This window comes from Pongo pygmaeus, chromosome 1 (genome assembly GCF_028885625.2).
Source record: "Pongo pygmaeus isolate AG05252 chromosome 1, NHGRI_mPonPyg2-v2.0_pri, whole genome shotgun sequence".
NCBI lineage: Eukaryota > Metazoa > Chordata > Mammalia > Primates > Hominidae > Pongo > Pongo pygmaeus.
Window position 1 is genome coordinate 113220472 of NC_072373.2, and position 25949 is coordinate 113246420.

At 46.3% G+C, this 25949-nt stretch overlaps 1 protein-coding gene across 5 annotated transcripts in view; it reads left to right on the plus strand.

The window, feature by feature from the left end:
- The window catches only part of CD58 (CD58 molecule), a 151079-nt gene that overhangs the window by 77021 nt on the left and 48109 nt on the right, over window positions 1-25949 (plus strand). The window contains exon 7 of one of the 5 annotated variants that reach the window (XR_010123700.1): window positions 15882-16002. The exons of the other annotated variants lie outside the window; for them this stretch is intronic. The gene's annotated coding sequence lies outside the window, so the exon portion shown is untranslated. The remainder of the gene's footprint in view (window positions 1-15881; window positions 16003-25949) is intronic. 5 annotated transcript variants of the gene reach the window in all.

Here is a 25949-nt window from a genome sequence, read left to right on the forward strand (position 1 = left end):
CACCAAGCCCGTGCTGCACGGGATGAAGAAAATCAAGCCTGTCTTCCAGTGGGGCTCTGAGGTGGGGGGGCTGGAGGAGAGGGTGGCAGCTCTTTTATCAGCTGTCCCCAAAAGAGGCCCTTCTCCCAGTCACCACGGACCAAAGCTCCTCCTGGGGGCTCCAGCCTGTCTGTTCAATGTTTGCCTTGCGCCTTTTCCTGGTGAGGCCACCCCCAGCACCATCTCAGGCCTCAGAAGGACCACCTCACTGAAACAGCCCTTAAGCTGGGAAAGCAGCAAGCCCTCCGCACCCCGTCCAAGTCTCTCATCTGGGCACGAGCACACACAGACGCCCAGGCCCTGTCCCTGCGCCAGAATGGCCGCTAGCGTCTCCAGGCACGATGCCCCTTTCCATGAGTGCACAGAGCCCTGGGCTGAGCTGGGGGCCGAGCTCCACGCTCTCTGAGCGGCTCTGAGCTGCACGCCAAAGAAGGTCTTTCAGATGGGCTCTGGGATGTGGAACATGGCGTCCAGCCCTAGCGTCGACTCCACACTAGAGGCACCCTGACTTCCGCCCCCTTCTTACCTGAGTATCAGCTTACTTCCATCTGGGGACTGAATATGGGGCAGATTCCAGAAAAAGGAGGTTGGGGCACCAAAACCGACACCAACTCTGCCAACGGAGCCAGCACAGCTATTTGTCTTCAACCACAGGCAGCAAGGGAAGTTCACAGGCTCGGCACCCCCAGGCCCCGGATGTAAGGATATTGCCCGTTAGACAAAGGAAAGGCCCCAAGTCCACGATTCATGTTTGTGAGCTTAACCTTGTCCTATAAAGCACTTTGAAACAGGCCCAGGTTCTCCCACCATGTACAGCTAGGGTTCACTGGCTCTGGAGGTCAAAGTTGCTGTGGGTAACAGGCAACCAAGACTAAGGGCAAACTTGAAACATAAATGAGTTAAAACCCACAAAAATAAGACAGTTTTAAACAACTAAACTGTTTTCTCATTCTTCCTTTATCATCTGAGGACGTTTTAGGCAAATGATGCTTTAGAGTTTTTCTCCTTTCATTGGGTTGACAGTGTTTAAAATTATATCCAGAGCTGTCTAATTTGCCTATTGCTCTAGGCTTACTGATCCTCAGGAGGTAAGACCGGATGGGTTAAAGTGCACGGGCTCGGCGGCTGAGACTGTCCATCTCTCTGACAGTCAGGGGCAGCATTTATCAGGGGCCTGTGGTCAGCCAAGCTTGGCTTGGGCTCTGTGGGAAGATAAAATCAACTGGCCCAGATGGGTTTCTGTGGGGCCTAGATACTGTTGGGAAGATAAAGCACATGAGCCCGATAAGAAAAAAAAAAAAAAAAAACCCAGGAGAAGGAATGCAAGTGATTCCAATGCAATTGAATTAAGTACAAACTCACTAGGAATGGGGGGGTTTTGATTGGCGAAGGGGTTAGTCAGGGGTGGTTAACCACAGAAGACTGAGGAGGTGAACTCTAAGTTGGACTTGGAGGTAGAAGAGAGGAGTTAGGGGAAGCATTTGTTTTATATTTGGGTGGGGTGCGTGGGGGTGTGGATAAGTGAAGTGTCACATACACACACACACAGACGCACACACAGCTTTGAGTAGGAAGAGGGTCAAGATGACCAGGTTGGCCTAGACAAGTCAGTACTAGCTTAAAAAGTCACACTCAGGATTCCTGCAGCACCTCCCCCATACCCACCCCCACCCCAATGGGCATAGCACTCCCTCTTCTCTCCAATGCAGGCCTGCTGCCTGGGGTGCCATGATCATTTCCATAGCAACCAATTGCTCTGTGACAGAGACATAATTCTGACTCCAGGTAGGTTATGAACAGAGGAAACATATGAAACCAGTAAGTGACAGAGATCTAGTTTTCCAGTAAGTGCCCTGCTAATAAAGAAGAGAAAATGCACAAACTAGAAGATAAATGGAACAGGAATGAGCAAATGCTAAATTTTCTATGAGGCATCAGCTGTTTGCTAAAAACAATAGCAACCTAATAGGTTCAACAAGAATGGTGCTGGCAAGGACAGCTCGGAACAGCTGCAGAGTAGGGGCAATGGCAGATCCCGGGAATGCCCAGTGTCAGGGTTGTGAGGCAGAAAGGAGATGCCTTAAACGCATCATCTCAATCCTGCACATGTCCCTAGTGCCTTTACTGGAAAAGCTGCACTGCTGCTGCTGTGAATCCAGCATGACCTAGCCTTCATTCATTCATTCACTCATACATGCATGCATGCATGCATGCATGCATATATTCAAGAACTCATCAGTGCTAGGTAGGTTACTAATTAGAAATAATTGGAAGAAAAGTCTGAATTACTAGGTATTTTAGAAGCAAAGCTTCCTTACTCCGAAAGCATGGCTGAGATGGTGCCTTCAGCAGGGAATCAGAGAGTCTGATCCAGTCTGGGTCTGCCACTCACACTCTGTATGACCTTGTGCAAGCCACTTACCAGCTTTGGTCCTCATCTTGTAGATGAGGTGATTGGTGATCTGTGTGATGCTTCCAGATCTGTCTAGTTCAGAGGCCTGCTTTAAGTGTCTAAACAGTTAATGTCAGAGTGAGTTGATGTGTTGGGTATTTTCATAGAGCAGAACCAAGACTGTTTACTCATTTACCATTTATTTCCACCTTCTGTTGATATTGATTGACCACTTACTATGTGACAGTCACAGATCTAGGCATCAGAAATAAAGGTAAGACATGATGATGGCTTCAGGGCCCTCATGGCCAGGTTGGGGGACAGGCAGGCCCAGCCTCAGACCCATAGAGCACAAGCTGGTCTCCAAGTGTGGACAGAGCTCATCAAGTATGGGGAAGGGCAACTCACTGTGGTCAAGAGCTCTCTCCACACCCTGGATGGGGCTGGAAGGAAAGGCAGGAGGCAGACTCAGAGAGGAGGAGCTGCATGGAGAGGGGGTGCTGAGGAAGCCCCACATGACCCAGGAACCTTGTGGGGAGTGGGGAGGAGAGAGATGCAGACAGGCCATGCCAAGGCCCGTGCTCTGACATCATGGTCATCCTTCTCAAAGATCTGGAGATTAACAGACCACATAGAAGAAGGGGCAATAAGTTAAGGGGAAAGAAAATAAGCAGAATCCCAGAAGGGAAGAGCATAAGGTCTGGGCTTTGTGCAGGCATATTTGCCTCCAGGGGAGATACCAGTTGCTGCCTGGTGCTGTCATCACTAAGGCCTGGGGTGAGGCTAAGAGGTGGACTCCTGGGGAGGAGCTAGGAGTGAGTGCCCAGACTTGGAAAAGACTAAGGGAACATACTAGGCTGCCAGAAAGCCTGGAGCTTTCTGAACTCACCTGAACCTTCTGAGCTTTGGGCAGGGTGCTTTAGTCTGCCCTAAAACTGGCAGAGGGCTTAACGCATGGTTTCAGTGCGGAGCAATGTCCGTCTTCTCTAAAACACCCAGAAAGATTTGGTGAGTGAATTACAGACTGTGGTGCTAAGGGGAGTCTTAGCCAAAGAGACAGCTACTTGCCTTTGAGTTTTCCGTGCTTGTCTACTTAACAGAATCACGAGGACTCCCGTAGCCTCTCCTAAAAATTAACCAGTTAATTATTAAACACGCATTTTGCAGCAGCTAGTTGGTATTATTCGTTATGCTACAAATTCTCAGGGCTCAACAAAGGCATTGTTCATGTCCTTGAGGAGTTTATAGTACAGCTGGGAGTTTGCATATGCAATTGAAAGTTTATATGCACTAAGTTATATCTATTAAGGGCTAAACCAGGAGTGCAAGCAGAGAGGATTACAGAAGTAGAAGAGAGAGAGCGCATGTGCGACTGTACATAGTCTCTTGGGACTGGCTGATCAGGAAGTCTTCATGGAGAAGGTGGAATTTGTGTGGGTTTTGAGGACAGCTAGATGGAGAGAAAGAGGTCAGAACAAAGATGTGTTTGGGAGAGACAATGCTCTGCAGTAGCATTTAGCAGCTGCTACTTATCTGAGAGGAAACCTGGGCACTAGCATGGAAAGAGGACATTTTCTGACATTGGAAATACACTTCAATGTCAACCTCAACCCAAGTTTGAATCCTGGGTCTGCCACTTAGTAGCAGATAGGCCTAGGCAAACTCCTTAACTTGCCTTATCTAAATTGCCCCATTTATACATTGAGAGTGGGGATAACGTTTATCTCAAAAGGCTATTGGGAGGATAGAATTAATGTGACAACAGGTAAAACACTTCCAGGAATACTTATCCCTTCTCCCTTTCCTGGCCCATCAGGAAAGCTGCATTTAAGACCAAAGGGAGTAATTATTCCAGAAGTCCTCTGAGTGCCCTTGTAGAAGTAGATAAACACATTGATCAGTGAGAAAAAAAAATATGTTCTCATCCAGCCTGTGGGGTGAGTTAACCATGCATGCTTTTCTCCGGATGTTTGACTTCCTGAATCTTCCCTGAACAATGCCATCTCTGTCCTGGCACCCCTGGCAAGCAGTCCCATGTGAGACAGGTTCTTGTCACATGTCCTTTTCCTGAAGTGAGTCACTAGAGAGTGGGCTGTAGTCATAACCTTCACCAGTTAAGAGAGGTGAATGTGGATTGGAATGAACACAAACACGGTACAACTTGGTGCTTAATGTTCCTTTCCATCAACATTTTGCCCCAGGCCTTAACCTTGCAACTCAAAAAAGTAGGGTCGCATAATGAATGGGATAAACTGAATGACCGCTTGTAATCCACAAACAAAGGGCCCTTCAACAGCCCATGGTCGGAGGCCTTATCTATTCCAATCAAATCTAGCCAGTTGCAAACTGGAGAAAAAAATGGGTGATCCTAGTGAGAATTAGTCCCAGAAGAAAATTGAAAAAGACATTTTGTTACCTCCTCAGGAAAAGTGATAATGAACAGAGAAGGGAAAAATCTAAATAACTGATGCAAAGACATAGAACTGAAACTGTGAGAATTGGATGCATGTCTTCCCCCTTTAGTTGTATAAGTATAAACTGATTTTATGATGGCAAACATAAAATTAAGATCAGCAGTGCACAAATCTATGTGTAACTTTCAAGACCTTTTATTTCCCCAAATTAGATGTGACCTTAAAAACTGATGGTGTCTTCACCCTGGGCAGCTATGGTGGTGGAACAGAAAATAGTAGACTGGGATTGGGACAGGCTAAGTACCACCCTTCACCCTGGGTGGGTGACCTTGGGCATACTCACCCTTGCTTTTCTGGGACTGGGGGTCTTCATCTGAGAAATGAATCATTTTTCTTGATAATTTACAGTTTTCTTTCAAATCCCTCCACCCCCCCCACCCCCACCAAGGTTTTTATTTTTATGGCAACTCAGATCTTGAACCTTAAAAAAAAAAAAAAATAAGGTAGAGAGGACAGCAATCCTTACCGGTGTCACTCTGTTACCCTATACAGCTCCTCAAACACAAGCCCAGAAGGGGCTTCATTTTGGTGGAAGTCCTGGGCCTACATTTGTATATTTAAGTGGAACCCAAATACTTGCTCCCAGAGTGGTGTCAATGGTCACCCCAACTTTTCAAATTCTAGCAGGCACAGCAGGTCATTCTGTGAGCTGTTCTCATTCACATCCAATTTCCAACTGGTTCTGTTCCATGGAGCCCCAGCTGTACTCTGCAGTTCAGTTCTACCAACACTCATTGCATGTTGCTGATATGGCAGGCACTAATGTGAGATGCTGTGAGCAAGCAAGCATAGCCCAGCCCTACGGAAGCTCGCACTCTAGTAGGGAACACAGAAATACTTGTAGTCTGAGCTGAATGGAAGCATAATGCCCTGTGACAACACTTAGGAGGGTGACGGTCATTATAGCTTGGGCAAAGCTTCATGGGGGAGGAGGCCTTTGTCCTGAGCTTCGTGAGATGGATAGGTTTTAGGCAGGCTGAGACAAAGGAAGAGCATGCCAAGCAGATGGAAAAGCAGGAGGGAAGGCAAGGAGGCAGAAGTGTTCAAGTCACATTTAAGGAGTGGCACTTGCTGGATCTCCAAGTGTCGAAGAGTGATGAGCTTAGAAATTCAGGCAAAGGCCTTGTCATAGAAAGCCTTCAGGATTCTAAGGAATTTAGACTTTAGGGCAGAAAATGGGAAACCATGGACATTCTTGAGCAGGGATGTATCACGGTGGGACTTGTGCCTCAGGAAGAGCAATCCATCAGCAGAAAGGCTTGGAGAGTGAGTAGAGGCAGAAAGAACAATGAGGGCATTATTACAAAAGTCCAGACCAGTGGTCATGGAGATCTGAAGTTTAGTGATGAGACCAAATTTGGAAAGGAGGGAAACTTTGGACAGGTGCTGTAGCAGCAGCAGAATGGAGGCTCTGGGGCTGATGGGGTATGGGGATTAAATTCACACGGAGGCAGGAGAGTGTTGAGAGGGAATCCAACCATCTTCTCTTCCTGGGCTCACAGGGTGGTTTATCCTGGGGGTTGTTGTACAGAATTTCTCTGATGTCAAAAATAAGCAGGCTTAGGGAAATTGATCTACTTTGGTAGAGATTGTGGGCTATCCACCAATATCTAGCTGCCTTACTTTATTAAAAATAGAACCCTTAATTTTTAGCTAGGCACATGCCTCCTACCCCTAGTTGGAATAAAGACATTTTTCAGTTTTCTTGCATCAGAATGGGCTTGCATGAGTACGCCTGGACGGTGATTTGTCAGACTATGGGAAAATATAATTTTTTTGTTGGCAAGAAAGCAGCCTGGATGGAGCTCGAGTGACTATTTTAAACCACTAGACAAAAACTCATGTTGAAGAGAATGGAGCTATAAGATAGTGACTGATGATGACTGTAGAGTTGCCATACCTGTCCCAGGCTGCCAACATCTGGATTTCATTGACATGGGAGAGAAATAAATGTACATTTTATTTATGCTACTGTTTTGTCTGTTTTATGCAACCAAATCTAACCTAACCTTAGTCCATATAACAAAAGTCAAAGGAGTATGATGCAAACTCATTTATAACTTTTTAACAATGGAAATATGCATATCTCATCTAAGGACACTTCTTCCAAGGATTTTAGCACCCAAGAAGCCAAATTATTCATTCAAAGATTGAGGGGTGAGCAGAGTCTTGGATGGAGCAAGTCCATCAGGTCAAGCCTTGGGCCTTAGTCCATCAGGATCTATAGAAACTTCGCCAACTGTCTTCACTGCACAACCAAGCCCTCCACTCTCATGAGAGGGGAGCTCATGTCCTCTAAGCCCCATATCTCTTTCCACTGAAAGAGGACTGCTCTCAGATTCCTATTTTCCCCAATTCTATATAATTTGTGTCTTGCTAACATAATCTTCCTTTAAATCAGGTGCAGTACAACTGAGGATGACTCAGGTCTTGGAGTTGGAATCAGATCTGGGTCCTGCCCTTTCTATACTTGACATCTTAACTGGCCAGTGACTCATTTAAACAAAATATTTTTGGTTGGTTTGGCAAGTGTTCAATGCTTAGATACTTTACATTCAGGATGTACTTTATCATATTAAGAGCATAGGGGATACATTGTCTTATGTACTAACTGCAGGGGACAAGTACAAATGAATAGCCAAAACTGAGGCTGATGTTAAAGGTTAGCTGCCGGGGAGGATTGAAGAACCAGTCTCCATTCCCCAACCCTGTAAAGGACATCTAGAGGTGAAACTGGTTTTACCAGGAAGATGTCAAGATCAGTTTAAGCCTGCTGAAGTGGAGGTTCTAATCAATATCTGATAATATCTAGGATGTATTGAGCACTTGCTTTCTGCCTGGCAATGTTCTAAGCACTTAGATTCATCAAACGCATCACCTCGCAACTACATGAGGCAACTACTCCTAATACCCCCATTTGCAGACAGGGAAACTGGAAGCTAGAGATGAAGCAATTTGACCAGCATCATTCAGTTAGCAAGTAGAAAAGCTGCTACTTGAATCCATGTGTTTCTCATCACAGAGCCCTTAGCTATTACCTTAGTTGTTCTTAGGGAGCTTAACAAAATTTCCTGCCTCACAATCTCCCTCTTATCAGAATGTATTTCTTCTCTATGACGCCAATTCCATACTCGATGCTTTATCTGAGAAAACCTTTACAAACGGGCTGGTACTTGCCTTTTCCCAGGTGACAATATTTTAAGTTTGAAAGAGGTTTTGCAAAGGTGCACTGATAAATCCACTGGAGGAAGGGTAATGGGTGGAGAAAACTCTTAATCTGTAGCCTTTGCCAATTTCCATGGTGTAAATACTCCCACCATGACCAGTGCAGCTGGTAAATTTCCTGAATATTTGATGATTGCCTCCTGCCCAGCAGCTCCAGCACACCACTGGGCCAAGGGTTCTATTATAGCTAAGAGTGCCCACGCTGGCTGGGAATTCTGGGAATCCATGGCCAGCCTGAGAGAGTTCTGGCATGAGAGAGCCTTGCAGTCCCCTTCAAGGCATACCTGTTAGGGGGGTCCCCAGCTTCTTTTCCTCAGCTGTCTCGCCCAGGACATGCTGGGAGGTGGTGCTGTGTGGCCCACAGAGACGCTGCAGACCTGGGCTCACGGCCCAGTCTCCCTCCTGAGGCTCCAGCTCCCCTTCTGGAAGCAGAGCTGTGACCAGCAGGTGGCAGCACTCTCACGTTCAAGAGTCTGTGCCTCGGCAAAATGAGGGGCCTTTGTTCTGAGCCAGAGGCTGTGTCACCAAGAGAAAGGCCCTGAGGAGCCAGCTAATCAGCCTGTCCTTAGCTGACCTCCATCAATGTGAGCCAAGCGGACAGTCTCTGGCAGCGTGATACCATGAGAACAACCTTAGCAAACAGCAGAGACAGCACAGTCTCAACCCACCCCTGCCCATCCTGAGGGCTTGGCCTGGGGCGGCTTCATAAAAACAGGTGGGGCTCCGTTCAGGAAGGCAGGTAAGTGCCAAGAGTGGCGCTTCCAGTGCTAAGGAGGAAACGACTCCTGCTTGCTCCCACCACCAGCTACGCTGTGGTGCCGCCTTCCTTCTCTGCTGACTCCATGGGTGGTCAGTTCCCACCAGGTGACCAGCTGTTCCAGCTTGCCCAGGACTGTCCTGGTTTTAGTACTGAAAGTCCCAGGTCCTGGGAAACCCCCTGTCCCCAGACAGCAGGCCCGCTGGCCATCTGAACTCCCAGTCCCTGTCCGTGTGCAACGCCTGCCTAGCACACAGTAAGCACTTTCGAAGGCGTTGCTGCTGCAGGAGAAGGCAAAGCGGAAGTCAGGTGGGACTATAAGAGCTGACTGACCCCGATAGACAGGTTGGTTAGTTACTTAATTGGTATTGATTGATTGATTTAATTTATTTAGAGGCAGGGTCTCACTCTGTCACCCAGGCTAGAGTGCAGTGTCATGATCATGGCTTGCTGTAGCCTTGACCTCCTGGGCTCAAGAGATCCTCCAACCTCAGCCTCCAAGTAGCTAGTACCACAGGCACATGCCACCATGCCTGCCAATTAAAAAAAAAAAATTGTAGAGATGGGGTCTCACTATCTTGCCCAGGCTGGTCTTGAACTCCTGAGCTCAAGTGATCCTCTTACCTCGGCCTGCCCAAAGTGCTGGGATTATGGGTGTAAGCCAACACACCCTGGCCTCATTCCATTGGTAAAAGCTGCTCCCTTTGCTTTTGGTCACAGGTAAGAGCCAGAATGTGTGAGGGGGAATCCTCAAAACAGTCCCTTTCTTCTCCAGCTCACCTCGTATCTTTGACCTCCCTCCCTCTTCCTTCCCTCTCATGCTCGCCTGCCTGCTTCAACAATCTCACCCTCCCCAGAGTCCAGCGGCAGAGAACTCCGTGTTCCAAGGAAGGGTGGAGCCTCTTAGAGTGGGCAGGTGGCAGGGCTGGTAAAGAGGACAGGCCAGAGGAGGGGATGAGGCAGGCCAGGAGGCGCTTCAGCCACCTAGACATGGAGCAGCGGGATTTAGGCAGCCCAAAGAATCTGTGCGAGGTTTCCTGGAGCCCTCCTGCTCCTGCCCCAACATCCAAGCAGGGAGGTGCACATTCCTCTCTCCTCCTCTAGCTCAATGTGCTGTGGCTTATCTGCTCACGTCACTGTTGACCCCTCCAGATGGTTCACTTGGACTCCCAGTGCCTAGCTTGGGGAGTCAGGCACGGCAAACGCCACCCTGCGCTATGGCTTGAAGGAGGCCAGCAAGCTTTGCTTAAGCCAAGGCATGTGTGAGAAACTTGCAAATCCTTCTTCCCTGCTCTGGACATGGCGAGAAAAGGCAGACTTCTTGCCATGGCCCTCAGGTTCTGCACAGACCGGCCCTTGTCAATTCTCCAGGCTTAGCTTGTGCTGTGTTTCCCAGCACTCACTGTGGCCATCATCCTGGCTTTCTGCCAGGCCCTACTAATGCCATGCTCACTCCTGCCTCAGAGTCTTCACTCAGGCTGTTCTCTCTGTCTGGTCAAGAATAGCAGGCAGGGTCTGGTTTAGACATGGTCATCCAAGAAGCCACTGTGAGCAGGGGAAAGTGAAGCTTTGATCTGGAGGATGTCAAGGGTCATGCTGTCCACCTGGGGAGGAGGTCTGCTCTGACAAGCACACTCCCTGTGGTGGCACCAGCTCTCTGTCACCCTGTTAGGAAGGAGTTAATGGGCATTTACAAAGGCAAACTTCTCATGGGCTTTCTGTTTTAAATTTTCTATATAACTGACCACTCCTCATATCAAACTATCATACTCAGCGGGTTTGTATTTTCATTCCACTGGTGACAAATTAATGCAGGCATAGCCCTATTCTGGATAAAAATTGACCATCTCGGTGAAATCCTGCTGACTCCTGTCTCCCAGCCAGCACTTGGATTTGGTGGAGCCTGCATTAACCCCAGGGTCTCAATAGAGATTCTTACGTCTTGGAGGTTTCTACTAAAAGGCCCAATCTTCCACCTTACAGAATATAGGTCAGAAGTTTGGGCTACTTCAGCTGCCAGATCATAGTAAATAAATATTGAGTTTATTGAAGAAATACTGAGTTTATGACATAGAGTTTGCCAAGTAAGCCAAATCCTATATAGAGTGCACAGCAACTCTGGTTATTAAGATATAGATAGAAATCCAGGCTGGCAACTATAGTCCCAGCTACTCAGGGGGCTGAGGCAGGAGGATTGCTTGAACCCAGAAGTTCAAGACCAGTCTGAGCAACACAGCAAGACCCCATCTCTAAAAAAAACAAAAAAGTTCAAAGCTTTGAGGAGGTGGTGAAAGCCTTTATTGGTGTCAAATACTCCATCTCAAGAGCTATAGAAAGATCTTAACTCTTCCAGAGAGGCCATAGCCTCTGTGTAAGGCACTCTGTGTAAGCTCCATGAAGGACACCTGGGAGGCACACGTGCCCAGAGAGGAGTGGCACCTGCTTCCCCACACCCTCGAAAAAGCCAGGCCATGATTCCTGTAGAAAGGGCTGCACCTCACCCAGCTGTGAGCAGCCTCTTCCAGGGTCCTTGGGGGTGGGGGAACAAAATTCCTAGGTTTGAATAACATTTGGCCTTTTCCAAGAGCCTGTGTCTATGTCTGCTTCCTTTTTGGGTTAGCTCCAGCCAATCCCTGTTATCTTTCACAGAGGAAGAAGTATCCAGCTGTTGGGGAAAGTCCCAGGATCTGGGGCCTCGGGCCAGTTACAGGGATGTTGGGTTATGGCTGCTCTTTTCTTTCACCTATTTGTCTAGAAATGCAAACTATTCAGGTTGCCCATAGCAAAAAGGTCAAGGTTGGGAAGCTAAGGCATGAATGTGGTGAAGGAGAGTTGGAGGAAAAGGCTCAAAGAACCTCTGTTGGGTTTTGGGGGGTGTGACTTCAATCTTGTTCCTTCATTTCTACGTGGCCGAAGAGTCCCCTTGAATGACCTCACCTTCACCCAACCCCCACCCAACCTGCTTATTCACCTACACTGACACCTGCCCTTCAGTAAGAAGCCCCACCCTCCCCAGAACACAAAGTTCTCCCCAGAGTCTGGGAGGAAGATCTGGGGTGTGAAGGGATGAGGGGAGGGCAGTCAGGGCTGGAAGTGAGAGGAAGAAAGGGATGGTTTTATTGCTCCTCTCTCGTACTCTGGCTCCTGCCAGAGCTGAGGTAGCAGGTTTTAAAAATGAAATGAAAGCAGCTCTCGCTTGTTAGAGTTGGTCATCCTCTGTAGGCCCCTTCGACTCGCCTCTCTCCTTCAATAACACCAACTCCTGTGGCAACATTTATTGTGCACTTATGGGGGCCAGGCACTTTGTGAGGCTTGGGGCTGGGAGTTGATGCTGTATTGGGGTCAACAGTCAAGGGAACAGCTAAATTCCAGCACAGTGAAGTTTGGGCCACAGTGAGTGGTGGAAATATAAAAGCTCCCTTCTGACAATTGGAAAGCATCATATTTCTAAACAACTATTCCTGGAATTTACCTTCCTTCTTAAAGGAACCCCAGCTGCCTGTTCCCATGATGCCACTGCTGGAGTCTCAGCCCTGAGGTTGGGCAGGCGGGGGGTTGAGACTGTACCTTCTCTGTTTACTGCAGTTGTTCCTGTCTATCCTACTGCCTATTCACTGCGGTCCCCGCAGCTGAAAGTCAGTAGGCATAACAGCTGGCCCGGTAGGACCCGCTTCTTCAATGAAACAGCCTGTGGCCCAGACAAAAGCCCCTGCATGGGTGGGTGGAGGCTAGGATGCTCTGGTGAGCCCCTTGGACGCCATTCCTGTAGTGGCCACATTGGAATCAAGTCCATTCACTGATGGTCTTAATGTGGACAGAAAATTGAATATTATTAATTGTAGATGTAAAAATATAATCAAACATTTCCATCCATATCATTGAGTCCTATCCAACAACAAAAAGGAACAAACTATTGATACATGCAACAACTTGGGTGAATCTCAAGGCAGTTATGCAGTGAACAAAGCCTGTCTCAAAAGGTTACATACTGTATGACTTCATTTTGTAACATTTTTTAAGTGAAAAAATTCTAGAGATGTGGCACAGGTTAGCTGTCAGTAAGGAGCAAGTGTGGCCACAGAGGACAGCACAAAGAGTGGCTTGTGATGAAACGGCGCCACACAGGTGATAAAATTGCATAGAGCTACACACACACACACACATACACGTGCACACACACACACACACGAGTACTTGTGAAGTCTGAATGAGTCTGGGTTATATCAATGTCAGTTCCCTGGTTTTGATAATGTATTATAGTCATGCAAGCTGTTACATTGGATTGGCCTAGTGAAGTGTCTGTGGGACTTCCTTGTCAATTTTTGATTGTGGTAAAATGTACATAACATAAAATATACCATTGTAACTAGTTTTACAGGCACAGTTTGGTGGCTTTAAATATATTCACATTATTATGCAACAAACACCACCATCCATCTCCAGAGGACTTTTTATATCTTCCCAAACTGAAAGTTCATACCAATTAAACAACTCCTCATTCCCCTCACCTCCCAGCCCCTGACAGACACCATTCGAATTTCCATCTCTTCGAATTTGACTACTCATATAAGTGCCTCATCTAAGTGGAATCACAGAGTTTTTGTCTTGGTGTGACTGGCTTATTTCTCTTAGCATAGTGTCTTCAGGGTTCATCCATGTCATAGAAACATATCAGAATTTCCTTCCTTTTTAAGGCTGAATACTATTCCATTATCTGTATGTATAGTGGCCCACCCCCGCTTATCCACAATTTTACTTTCCTTAGTTTCAATTACCCACAGTCAACAGCAATACAAAAATATTAAATGAAAAATTCCAGAAATAAACAATTCGTACCTTTTGAACTGTGAGTAGTTCTGAGCGGTATAATAAAATCTTGCTGAATCCTGCTAAGGGCATGAACCCTCTCTTTGCCCAGCGTGTCCACTCTCTCTACACTCTCCACCCAGTGGTGACTTAATAGCCATCTTGGTTGTCAGGTTGTCTGCCCCAGTATCGCACTGCTTATGTTCAAGTAACCCTTATTTTACTTAATAATGGCCCCAAAGCACAAGTGTAGTGATGCTGGCAACTCAAATATGCCAAAAAGGAACCATAAAGTGCTTCCTTTAAGTGAAAAGGTGAAAATTCTCGGCTTCAGGAAAGGAAAAAAATGATATGCTGAGGCTGCTAAGATCTATAGTTAGGAATGAATCTTCTATCTGTGAAATTGTGAAGGGGAAAAAAGAAATTCGTGCTAGTTTTGCTGTCACACCTCAAACCACAAGTTACGACCACAATACTGGTAAGTGTTTAGTTAAGCTGGAAAAGGCGTTAAATTGTAGGTGGAATATGTGAACAGAAATGTGTTCCCACTGACAGCAATTGGATTTGGTACTATCCACAGTTTCAGGTATCCACTGGGGGATCCTGGAATGTATCCCCCCAGGATAAGGGGGGACCACTGTACCACATTTATCCATTTATCCATCGATGGACATATGAGTTGCTTCCACCTTTTAGCAACCTTCTGTGGATTTATAATTCTTTCAAAACAAAATGTTAAAAAATACAATCAGAAATGAAATCTATGAATTGGCTCACTCTTTCACCTACTGAGTATGTAAACTAGTGTTTGTTGTTGACCTGTTGACTTTTGTACAGTTCCCATCACAGAGACGATTTAAGCTTGGTAGGGCATATAGAACCTGATTTTTTCTTTTCTGCTTTTAAAGAAGCAACATGTATGATTGTTCAGAGGATAGTATGTGATGTTCAGTGAGCTTTAATTAACCTGGCCCATGACACTATGTACATGCTTAGATCAAGAAATAAGAAAGGAAATTCAGAGCCCTCTTGCACTGACAGGTGATTTCAGGAGAGACAATGACAGTAACATTGAGCCAGCTCCTGACTATACAGAATATGAAGCCATTCTTTTTTTTTTTTTTTTTTTTTTTTTTTTTGAGACGGAGTCTCACTCTGTCGCCAGGCTGGAGTGCAATGGCGCGATCTTGGCTCACTGCAACCTCTGCCTCCCGGGTTCAAGTGATTCTCCTGCCTCAGCCTCCCGAGTAGCTGGGACTACAGGCGTGTGCCACTATGCCTGACTAATTTTTGTACTTTTAGTAGAGATGGGGTTTCACCATGTTGGCCAGGATTTCTAACGCAACCAGGTAAAAGTAATTAGCAGGAGAGGGGAATGCTTGGCTTTGGAGGACTCATTTGCATTGCAAAGTATTTCCCATTGGCGGCTTGGCCAGGCATTCCTCTGTCCAGCTGTGTAATGGTCTCAAGACTGCGGAGCACATATTCACGCACAGCATGGACACCACTTCATGTAGGGGCACTGACTGGACTGCCTAGAGTTGGAGGAAGGGACCCTGTGAGTAAGCATGACCTCATCCTGGGAACTGCATGGTGGTGGGCCTGCAGGTGGGGAGGAGAGGGTGGGCTCTCACAGGGCAAGACAGAGGCTCAGCAAAGAGAATGTGTATTGTGGCTGACGCCATTGTCACCTTTCCAAACTTGTTTCTGAAAGGCATCACATGGAGAGGGGATGCTGACAGGGATGACACAGTCCCAGCTCCAGAAACACCATCAGCTGAACACAGGGGTTTTTCATTTTTGTGTTTTTTTATGGAGGTTTAGGTGCTTAGTAAACCCCTAAGTAAACCTCTTTATGTGTATTTTTTTTTCTGGGGATAAACCCCATACCTTTTCTCAAATCTTCAAGGTCCACGGCCTCCCAATATGTAGAACCTTATGCTAATAACTGCTCCTGGGAGACCTGTCCTCAGGCACTGACTTGACCCACCTTCCTACCAATGTGGCCGTGGGCAGGAGGAAGAGTCCCTAAATGCGCTTGAGCCTGTTTGATCCAACCCCTGTGGGAGTCCGTGTTCCTCTCTCCCCACTTTCACCCTGTCCTTCCTTTGTTCTCTCTTCCTTCCCTGTCCTTCTTTGGCTTTGCTGCCTCTCTTCCCTTCCCATTGTTTTTCCTCCCTCCTCCTAGGTTCTCCCATCGTTTTCCTGTTTGCCTCTCCTGCAATATGGATTTGACATATTAATCATTACAGCAACTGCTAAAATTCCACTGTGCTTCATTAATCCAGAGGAAAATACCATATCAGCTGGTAAGTGCTGTAAGGTATGCTCATATGTTTTTCCCGGGGTCCATGGTAGTGGAAATTTCTCCGTTTCTATGAGTAACAAAAAGGAGGCCATATGGAAGGCCCTGGTGAGCACGGGTGGTGGACGGACACAGGGAGGGTGGGAATGTGGGCGGGCACCAGTCCCTGAAGGCATTAAGTCACCCATCATGGACCCTGACAGACCCTGCGCTGTTCAAGGACTCTAGTCAGAAAGGTTGAGTTGTAAAATCTTATTAGGGTTGCCAAGACCAGAACAGTGCGACTTTAATAAGGTTAAAGTTTGGCATTTTTACACCTTTCATTATGATAAGGTTTTCAGTCACATGACGGAAAGAGCTAGAGATGGTCCGTCCAAATGTAGCCGGTCAGACCTCAAGGTGTGGCCGGGCATGGCCTCCTGCCAGCTCTCCAGGGGTTCCTCATGCCATGGGGCCGGCTTTCTAGCTTCAGTTTCTGCCCTGCGTGTGGAGAAAGCCTGCTCCTATCTATCTTTGACCTCTGGGACTAATTGGGGAAATGAATTCAGGCAGCTATTTTCAGACAGAAAGAGCCCTTGGCTGACTTAGAAGCAAATGCCCCATTCTTTGGCCAAAGGTGTCACCCTGACCTTGGTCAGCAATCAGGCCACCAGCTACAGCAAGAGCAGGAGACTGTTCTACTCCCAAAGAACTGAGGGGGTTCGATGCTTTGGTTAATACCCTCCAGCCTAGAATACATACTCTATTGTCCATCTGGATTTGTCCATCCTTCAAACATCTGCTCCTCTGGGAGGCCTTTCCTGATTTCATCTTCCCTTCCTGGCCCCAGGAAGAATTCATCCCTTCTCACACCCATGAAGCTTAGGCCATACTTCTCAAGCAGCAGCTATTTCAGTGCCATGAGTTCCTTGAGAAAGTGCCTTCAGCCCCACTAGACCCGTAGCTCTCCATTCATGATTCACCTGTGCCTTGTTTTTCTTTGAATACTCAGCCCATAGTACAGTGCCTAACACATAGTAGGTGCCCATAAATGTTGACTGAGAGAAAAATTTAGCTGGAGGCACATCCCTTCCACTGGGAAGAGGGCTTAAATGTCATGTCCTCCATGCTTGGATCATCTTTGCTCATGAAGAAAAGGAGAAATTATAATTTCTAAATAGGCTACTAGTTTCTCAAAGTTGGAATTTGCATGGGTTCATGTATCTATAGCATCTACCATCATGTGTCCACTAGTGTAAATTTCAAATGCATTATTGGTCTCATCTATGTCCATTGTGTCATAATGTCGACTCATTTAGAAAATTCTTTATTCAAACTAGACAATTCAAATCAACACCATCAATTATATACCTATCCTGTGTCACAGCCAGCACTAGGCCATTCAGAAATATAGAATTAAGAAGTCCCTGTCCAAAGGAGCAGAGTCTAGTAGCCAAAGAGATATAGTCAAGTGTTAAGTGCATATGAGGTCATGGTTTGTATGCTGGCTGTGTGCTGTCATGCAGGCACACAAAGATAAGGGCACAGCATGTTCCCTTGAGAAGTTTATGATCCAGCTGAGGAGCTAAGCCATTCACTAATGAAAAACCCCAAACCGCAGCTGAGTATGTACCAGGTATAAACAGACCCCTTAGACCACAGCTCCCAGGATCATGGTGGGTAGCCCCTCTCTGGACCCACAGGTGTGTGAGAACTACCAGTGGGAGAAGGGTTTGGCCCTTCCTAATGCTTGGAGTCTGATGGACTCCAAAGGCCGCTGTGTTTTGGTGCAGAACTGGAGTTTTTCTCATGGGCCTGAGACTGACCTGAACCATCAGCACTGCTATGGAGCGGAACTGACTCTTCCGCTAGGCCCTGAGGGACCCCCCAATCAGGGCTCCTTGGATGAGGGATGCCCAGGCCTGGGCTTGACCTCCCAAGGTTATTTTGGACCATAATGGGCCCTGCTTCCGATACACCCTCGGCTCAGAACCAGGCCAGAACTGCACTGGATGCTACAGGAGGCAGGAGCATTGGTGGATGACCTTCCGAAGTGGGCAGTGCCGCTTAAGGGGGAGGAATCGCCACCACTTCACCTCCACAGCACGTAAGCTTTGCAACTGGAGACCAGGGACCAGTAGAACTTAGAGGACAGCAGCGTGACACTGGAACTGGCCTCCCACGCTGCTCTGACTGGCTTTCCCTGAGTACTTGAGATGTGAGAAGACAGCCAAAGCCACCAGCAAGGGGTTGGGGGCTGAAAATTGTCCCGTGTGCTTGACCAAGGGCCAAGGGACAAAGTAGCAGGGTCCAAGGAGGCACCTCTCTCACATGCAGGGGAATCAGGCTCTATCACTACAGAATAAGTGTCCTCAGTTGGAGGCCCTCCATGCCTGGGGGAGGGAGATATCCTTGGCAGTGCCACTCCTGGCCCCCACAGTTCTCTCAGCTGAGCTGAGAAGCAATTCTCCTTTGCCCCTGGCCACTCCTCACTCGTGAGTGGGGAGCGTGACTCACATCTGTGGGGAGGGCAGGCACAGTTAGGTGAGCCTCATTCAAATGCCAGGCAGACGCAAATAGCACGCTTTCCTATGAATAGCTTCCCCAGCTGTTCTGCGGGAGGCTGAGCGCGTCCTTATCCAAAGTACATTTGCCCTGTTCTTATTTATGAGCTGCATCGGGAACCATGGGCTGCCTACCTTTGGCCCCTCAAGGCCAGCTTTGTGTTCTTTGTTCCCTAAAGTCTCACCCAAGTGAAATATTAACTGGTGGTGGGACAAAAGGGCCTGGTGCCTCTGAAGGCAGGGCTGGTGAGGAAGGATGCCTGGAGGGTGTGTTGTTCCCTGACCTGGAATTTTCCATTCCTCTTGTGCTCACATGACCAGGGCAGTGCTTTCTTTGAGTCACAAAATGAAGATGGCTGCCAGGGTGGCTGGTGCTAAAAAACCAGATAGTGGTGGCCATGGCTGTTAATGGCACCATCGTCACTGATGATAATAATCTCAGTGGTACAGCGTGATGGAAGCTGTTAGGCCTGAGTGCCAGGAGGCCAGGGTCCTGGCCATGGCTCTGCCTCCACAGCAGCCTGGAGAACTTTGGGGAAGCCACTAGATGCCTTGGCCCTCTACTCCTCAGCTGTAACACAGGGAGGCTGGGAGCACAGAGGTCCTTTCCTGCTCTGATGATCTCTGCATTTATGAACTCCATTGACAGCTGGTCGCAGTAGCTGTATTGCTTTATCTGTGAGGAGTTATTAGGGTGCATCCTCTACTACCTCTGTACCTTTCTTTCCCTTCTCTCCATCTGCCTCACTGTTTCTTGGCCTCATTCCCTTTATCTCACTTCCTTTACCTTTATCTTCAGGCCAAGGACTTCTAAGCTAGACTACACATTGATTGAGTGTCTTTTGAATCAAGAGGGCCCACCTCTGCCACTTTCTAGTTCTGCCACTTCCTAGCTATGTGACCTAAGCCAAATTATTTTGTTTCTCTGCATATCAATTTCTTCATCTATAAAAAGGGAATCGGGTTAGGGCTTTTGTAAATATCACACATAGTGCCTTGTATATGAAGGCTCTATGGATAGAAGGCATGACATGTTTAACATGTGAAAATTGGTATACATAAAGAACTCATCTTTCTTCCTGCAGACCTCCTTCTGTCTCTGTTTCTGTTACCAGGGATACTCTCCTCCGAATTATTGGGGTTTGGACTTGATGTCAGCTTGCCATTTTTGTCCCCTTGTTCTCTCCAGTATGTGTCTCCAGAAGCCTTCCTTCCCATTCCTATGGGGTCTGACAGTTGTAGGCAGAAGGCCTGCAGGTCCAGGGCCGAGCAGGGGCCTCCACCATCTGCTGAGGTGGGAGTACTATCTTTGGGAATCACTGGAAGTTTTACTTACACAGGGACTTTGCCTGGGGGTGGTGAAGGGATTGGTTTAAATCATTGTTGACCGGCCAGGATTTCCTGAAGGTGAATGTGGACCTGAGTACACTTTCTTGGACTTGCTGCTGACCTCCTTACTGTCCAGAGTCTACCTGGTGTGTTCATGTTCCCTTCACACTGCAGGTTGTGCATGAGGATGTCTTTCAGAGTGACACTGGCTTGAAAAGTTAAGGGAGGCAGCCAGGTGCAGTGGCTCACGCCTTAATCCCAGCACTTTGAGAGGCCGAGGCAGGCAGATCCCTTGAGGCCAGGAGTTCTAGACCAGCCTGGCCAACATGGTGAAATCTCATTTCTATGGGTGTGGGAGCCTGCACTTGTAATCCCAGCTACTTGGGAGGCTGAGGCATGAGAATCGCTTGAACTCAGGAAGTGGAGGTTGCAGTGAGCTGAGATCGCGCCACTGCACTCCAGCCTGGATGACAGAGCGAGACTTGTCTCAAAAAAAAAAAAAAAAAAAAAAAAAAAGAGAGAGAAAAGAAAAAAGAAAGAAAGAAAAGTTAAGGGAGGCAGGTACTTCCAGAATAGTCCATATTACTCTTTGGGAAAAAATTTTTAAAATTGCTTCCTCTGGAAGATGTCGCTCTGTGGGCACACAGCTTAGTGGAATATAAGCTGGGTTTCAGTACCTGCTTGCCCCCTTAGTGCAGAGCCTTTGTGCAAGGTACAACCTGCCCAATCTTAAGTGAGACCTTAACTCCCATTCCAGACCCTGGCACTCACTCATTAGATTCCAAGTTCCATGAGGACAGGGTCCATGTCTCCTTCATCAGTGAGGTCCCAGGGCCTAGCAAAGGGTCTGGCACAATGCAGATGCTCAAGAAATATTGTTGGATGTTGAATGAATGGATGAATGAATGAACAATGCCTTGTAGCTAGGAATGCCTGGTGTAATTGGTACCAAAGAGCTCTGAGGGCAATAAAGTGAGGCAGTTAAGAGCATGTGCTTTGGAATCAGAAAAGATTGAGTTTGGATTTTGCCCTATTTCTTAATAGATGTATGATCTTAACTGAGTCTGACTTCCTTCATCTTTAAAATAGGGGTGTAATAACACCTAACCCATTAGTGTTATAATGAGGCTTCGATGAGATGATATATGTAAAGCACATATATTAGTGTTTAGCCAATGGTGAAGTTGTAAATGATGCTTCCTGGAGAGCACTAAGGATAGCATTTCCCCGGGGGCCTCCCCATCTGAACTGCTTTAGGGTTCCCATACCAAGTAGCCTTTCCAGTCATTCTCAGTGTGCATCTCGGATATGGAGTGAGGCGTCTTGTGGCTGCAGTGATTTGTTTGCTCTTGGCACCCATCCACACAAACTTACCGGGGCTTCAAAACCCATTAGGCACTCAAGCATTCAGTGCTTCATGCATTTCCCAGAAAATGCTTGATTTTTGTTGGTTAGATTACAAATATGTCCTATGATTTACTGCTTCCCATTACTGTACCCCTACTTACTCTTTTTCTTGGTCTTGGACACCTGCCACCATCATTTAGCTGATCTCATGCTATCAGCAAAGGCAAGGAAAACAATAGCTTCTCTACAGGACTTTGCCCTCCCACAGGCTCAGGGGCCACAGATCCCACATGCTGGGCTAGAAAACGCATGTCCCCAGCTTCTGAAGATGTTCAGTTGAGAAATATAATACAGGCACACACTCACTGCTGCAGCATCTGTGTTTTTGAAGCCCACAGCAGCAGTCCAGCTGAGAGCACATCAGGATGTCTATCCTTCAGCAGTGCTGCAAGTGGGAATTTGTGAAAGGCTCTGCTGAGGAGCTGAAGCAAAGTTGCTAAGTCAATTCAGACTCGAAGGGGAGAAGTGGGAGAGGATTTTTCTATCACTGGTTGCATATGTCCTTGGGGACTTAAAGATGATCTTGACTTTTTTAAGCCTGAAAATTTGCTATTTTAAAACATCAATGTTGGCTCATGCTAATTCACCAAGAGATCAAGTGACTCTGCAGGGGTGGGCAGGTGACGGGGAAGTAGGGTGTGGTAGAGGGGAATGTTTATGGAATAATGAAATGGACACAGGATAGGGGGGCAGTGGGGGGTCAAAAATGTAGATTTAATCTCTGTTTTGTCCATGAGTGGTTATGTGATCAGTTGATGTGACTTATCAGCCAGGGCCTCTGTTCCTCTATCTGTCCTATGGGAGCAACACAGGGATGTGCAGAAATTATTACAGGCCATAGATTTGAGTGTGTTTGCAGCACAAAGGGGGTGGGAAGCCACTGCCCCCGCGGTTGGCCAGTGCAGGCAGTATTGGTTCTACAGCCTCTGCGGGGCCCAGGGGATACTTCTGAGGAAGGGAAACAGAAAAGAGAGCTGTAGAAGATTCAGGGCCTTATTCCAGGCAGGTGCTCTCCTCTTGATGATTCAGCCAGGGAGCTTGCCCTTCCTGCCCAGATGACAAGATTTCATGGCAGGCATTAAAAAGCTTCTTCCATTATAAAGCAAGTCAGTTGTGGGTAGAAGGGAAGGGAGGAGGGAGATGGAGCAGGCTCTGGAGAACATGCAGCCCTAGTGTAGATGTTGGGTGAGATGGCATTGAAGCACAGGGAGGGGGAGGTGCAGAATGCTCAGACTGCTAGAGGAAGAGGGGAAGGCAAAACTGGAAAGGGAGGTGAATCAGGCAAGCAGAGTGAGCCCTCAGGATATGCAGCTGAGCCCTGGTGATAGCTGACATCCAGCTCCTGCAGAGGGAGTCTGAGTTTCCCCTGTAATCTGTGTATCAGGAAGGCAGAGCTCACGGGGTTGGGGCCCCCAGGGCCAGGAGCTGTGGGGGCAGGGTGAAAAAACCCAGCAATCAAAATAATTGATATTTTAATAAATAAAAATTAATGCAATAAATCATGATGCACTAAAAAAGTTAAATAAAGACAAAATGTGATCCTGTAACTTGTATGACTTGGTCTCACTCATCTCACCCTAGTCCAAGCCCTGTTGGCTTTTACCTCAGCAACTGAGCAGCTTTTTGAAGAAAACTTTCCTATTCAACTCATATTTCTCAGAGACCCTACCCATGGTGTCTTAGTCCATTTTGTGTTGCTAGAACAGAAGAGCAAGGAGTGGGTAATTTATTTAAAAAAAAAAAAAGAAATTTATTTCTCACAATTCTGGAGGCTGGAAAGTCCACTCTCAAGGTGCTGGCATCTTGTGAGGGCCTTCTTGCTGCATCATCCCATGGCAGACAGTGGAAGAGCAAGAGGGTGTGAGAGAGGGAGAGGAAGGGGGCGGAACTCATCCTTTAATGAGGAACCCATTCCTGCAATAACTCATCCACTTCCCCAATAACAGTATTAGTCCGTTCATGAGGACAGAGCCCTAATGACCTAATCACCTCTCAAAAGTTCTACATCTCAACACTGTTGCATTGGAGATTAAATTTTCAACACATGAATTTTGGAGGACACATTCAAACCATAGCATATAGTAACTTCAAAATGATTTACTCTTTACTGGGGTAGTACCATTAGTGACTCCAAGTAATCCTCTGATACTTTTCTTGTTAAAGAAATTAAGTATACATAACATTTACACCCATTTTATCCCTGTTGGGGGCAGTCCACGGCCCCCAGGAATATGCATGCTGCGTAAAAAAGGTGCACTTCAAATATTGGAAAAAGGATGCTACCTGATTTGATGTGTTGAAATATTGACTTGCAGCTAATTGTTTGCAAATGGTTTTATTTGTATAAGTTCAGTTTCCTGCCTCCCCATCAACCAGATGTTAAAGGTTAGGGTCATTCATTCATTTGTGCATTCAGCAAACATTTATTAAACCTCTACTATGTGCTAAGCATTTGCTTGGTGCAGGGAATACAGAGGTAAATGACACAGGCCCTGATCGCCCTGATCTAGGAGTCCCAAAGACTGATGGGGGAGATACTTGAAGGACAGTGAGGCTGATGAGGATGATGTTCAAGGATTTTCACAGGATGTTGCAGTGCACAGGGGATGAATATATAACAATACAGAGAGGGCTCCATAGCCTGTAGGGATGTGTGGGCACTAGAACTTAGCTAAGGGAGGAGAGGAAGAAAATATTTCAGGCAAAGGCAACTAAATGTGTAGGGCAATGACTTCCTAGTACCCTCAGGGTGCCAAGGGATGAAGTGGCCAGGGGCCATGCCCTCAGCACACCCCCTACAGGCCACTCCCAGTAAATCTACATCCATTTAAAAATACTAGACCTAATATGCTGGCTGGCTGGATGCCCCTTGTTAGTGTATGTGCAGCACCCTGCCTTTCCCACAGCATTTATCCCACTGCCTGTGGCTGCCAGCATCCTTGTCAGTGTCCCCCATTGGACTATTAGCTCATGATGTAGGGATGATTCTGTCTTGCCCACTATTGTAATACCAGTGCCCAGCACAGTGTGCCGTTCCAGTAAGTGCTAAATAAAACATGTGTTCAATGAATGAATGAATGAATGAATAAATAAATAAATAAATAAATAAATAAATAAATAAATGGAGGTAAAAGCAACAAGTTCAAGGACTCCCAAGTCACTTAGCACCTAGATCATTTATATTCCTTTTATGTTCTTTTAATATTATCTAATGCATAGACTCTGGATATAGCCAGTATCCAATACACAATTTTAGTGAATTATGATCCATTGACTGGGAACACCAGACCCATGGCCTAGGCCTTATCTAAGAGCTGGGAGACCTCTCATCTTCCCTCTCCTGCCAACAGGGTCCATATGACAATCATTACTTGTGGGATGGACCTATGAGGTTAATAATTATATTCTTCTCAACATGACAAACTGCCATTGTCTTTTATGTTTAGCTTTCAAAATGAAACTTAGAGGAATTAAGAACAATATTATACAATCATGGATAACATCAATGCAGTAATTAAAGGGTAGGTTAAAAATTCTCTACTTCAATATTTTTTACCCTTTCCAATATTTTCTACCCTTTTCTACCCTTTCCAAGCAGCTAAGTAATAGATATTTTAATGAAGTAAATGTATTATTTATTAGTTTGTAACATTCAGACTATAGGGTTGATAATACCACAGTCTAGAGAAGTGCAACCTTAAGGCAGAGATGATGAAAGAATCCATACTTGTTAAATCCTAAGACTTCCATTTACTTTTTCTAAATCCCTGGGCAAGTTACTTATTCTCTCTGAGCATTTCTTCATTGTAAAATGGAAACAGTAATACCTCACCTACTTACCTTAACCAGAGCTATTCTGGAGATCAGATGACACAATGAAAGTCAAGATATTTTATGAACCACAAAGTGCTATACTAGTATGAAGAATTATTATTAGTTATTTGCTGGATCATATTCTTACAAAAAAGAAATGTGAATAGTAATCATACAGGATTCAAAATTGCTAGATTTCTAGAGACACGGCGTGGTAGATAAAGTGCCCTTCTGCAACCCTTCTTCTTCCACCAACCAAGACCTAAAGACTAAAGAGATAGGAAAATTGATAGCCTTCTAGAAACTTCGCTTAGCCATCTGCAGCAGTAAACCAAGACAGTGTAACTATTTGACTGAAGGCTTGGAAATACTCAAAACTCTGTAAAGGTAATTTTGCTATAATCTTAAGCAAACAAGCCTGAATGTGATGCCCATTAGAAAGCAGGAACCAATGTCTTCTGTTTTGCTTTCCCAAGTCAACTGTGAGGTGGCACTGTGCTTCAAGAGTGTTCTACAGGGAACTCACACCAAAATTACCTGTATATTGGGTAGAGGATATTGTATATTGGGAAGAGGGGAAGGAGGGTGTTGTTAAGATGCACATTCCTGGGCCCCACACCCCAGAACCATGAATCAGAATCACTGGTGATGAGGGCTAGAAGTCTGAACTTTTAATATATACCCCAGGTTTCACAACAACTACTTTTTAGAGTCTGTCTGTTAACAATCCACTTGGGGGCATCTCTTCATCTTAAGGCTAAAACAACTTTGGAAAGATTTCAGAGAGGAAATAAATAATTTAGGGGAAAAGGACTTCTTCATAAAAAAATTAAATATGTATAGGATTTACTGTATGAAG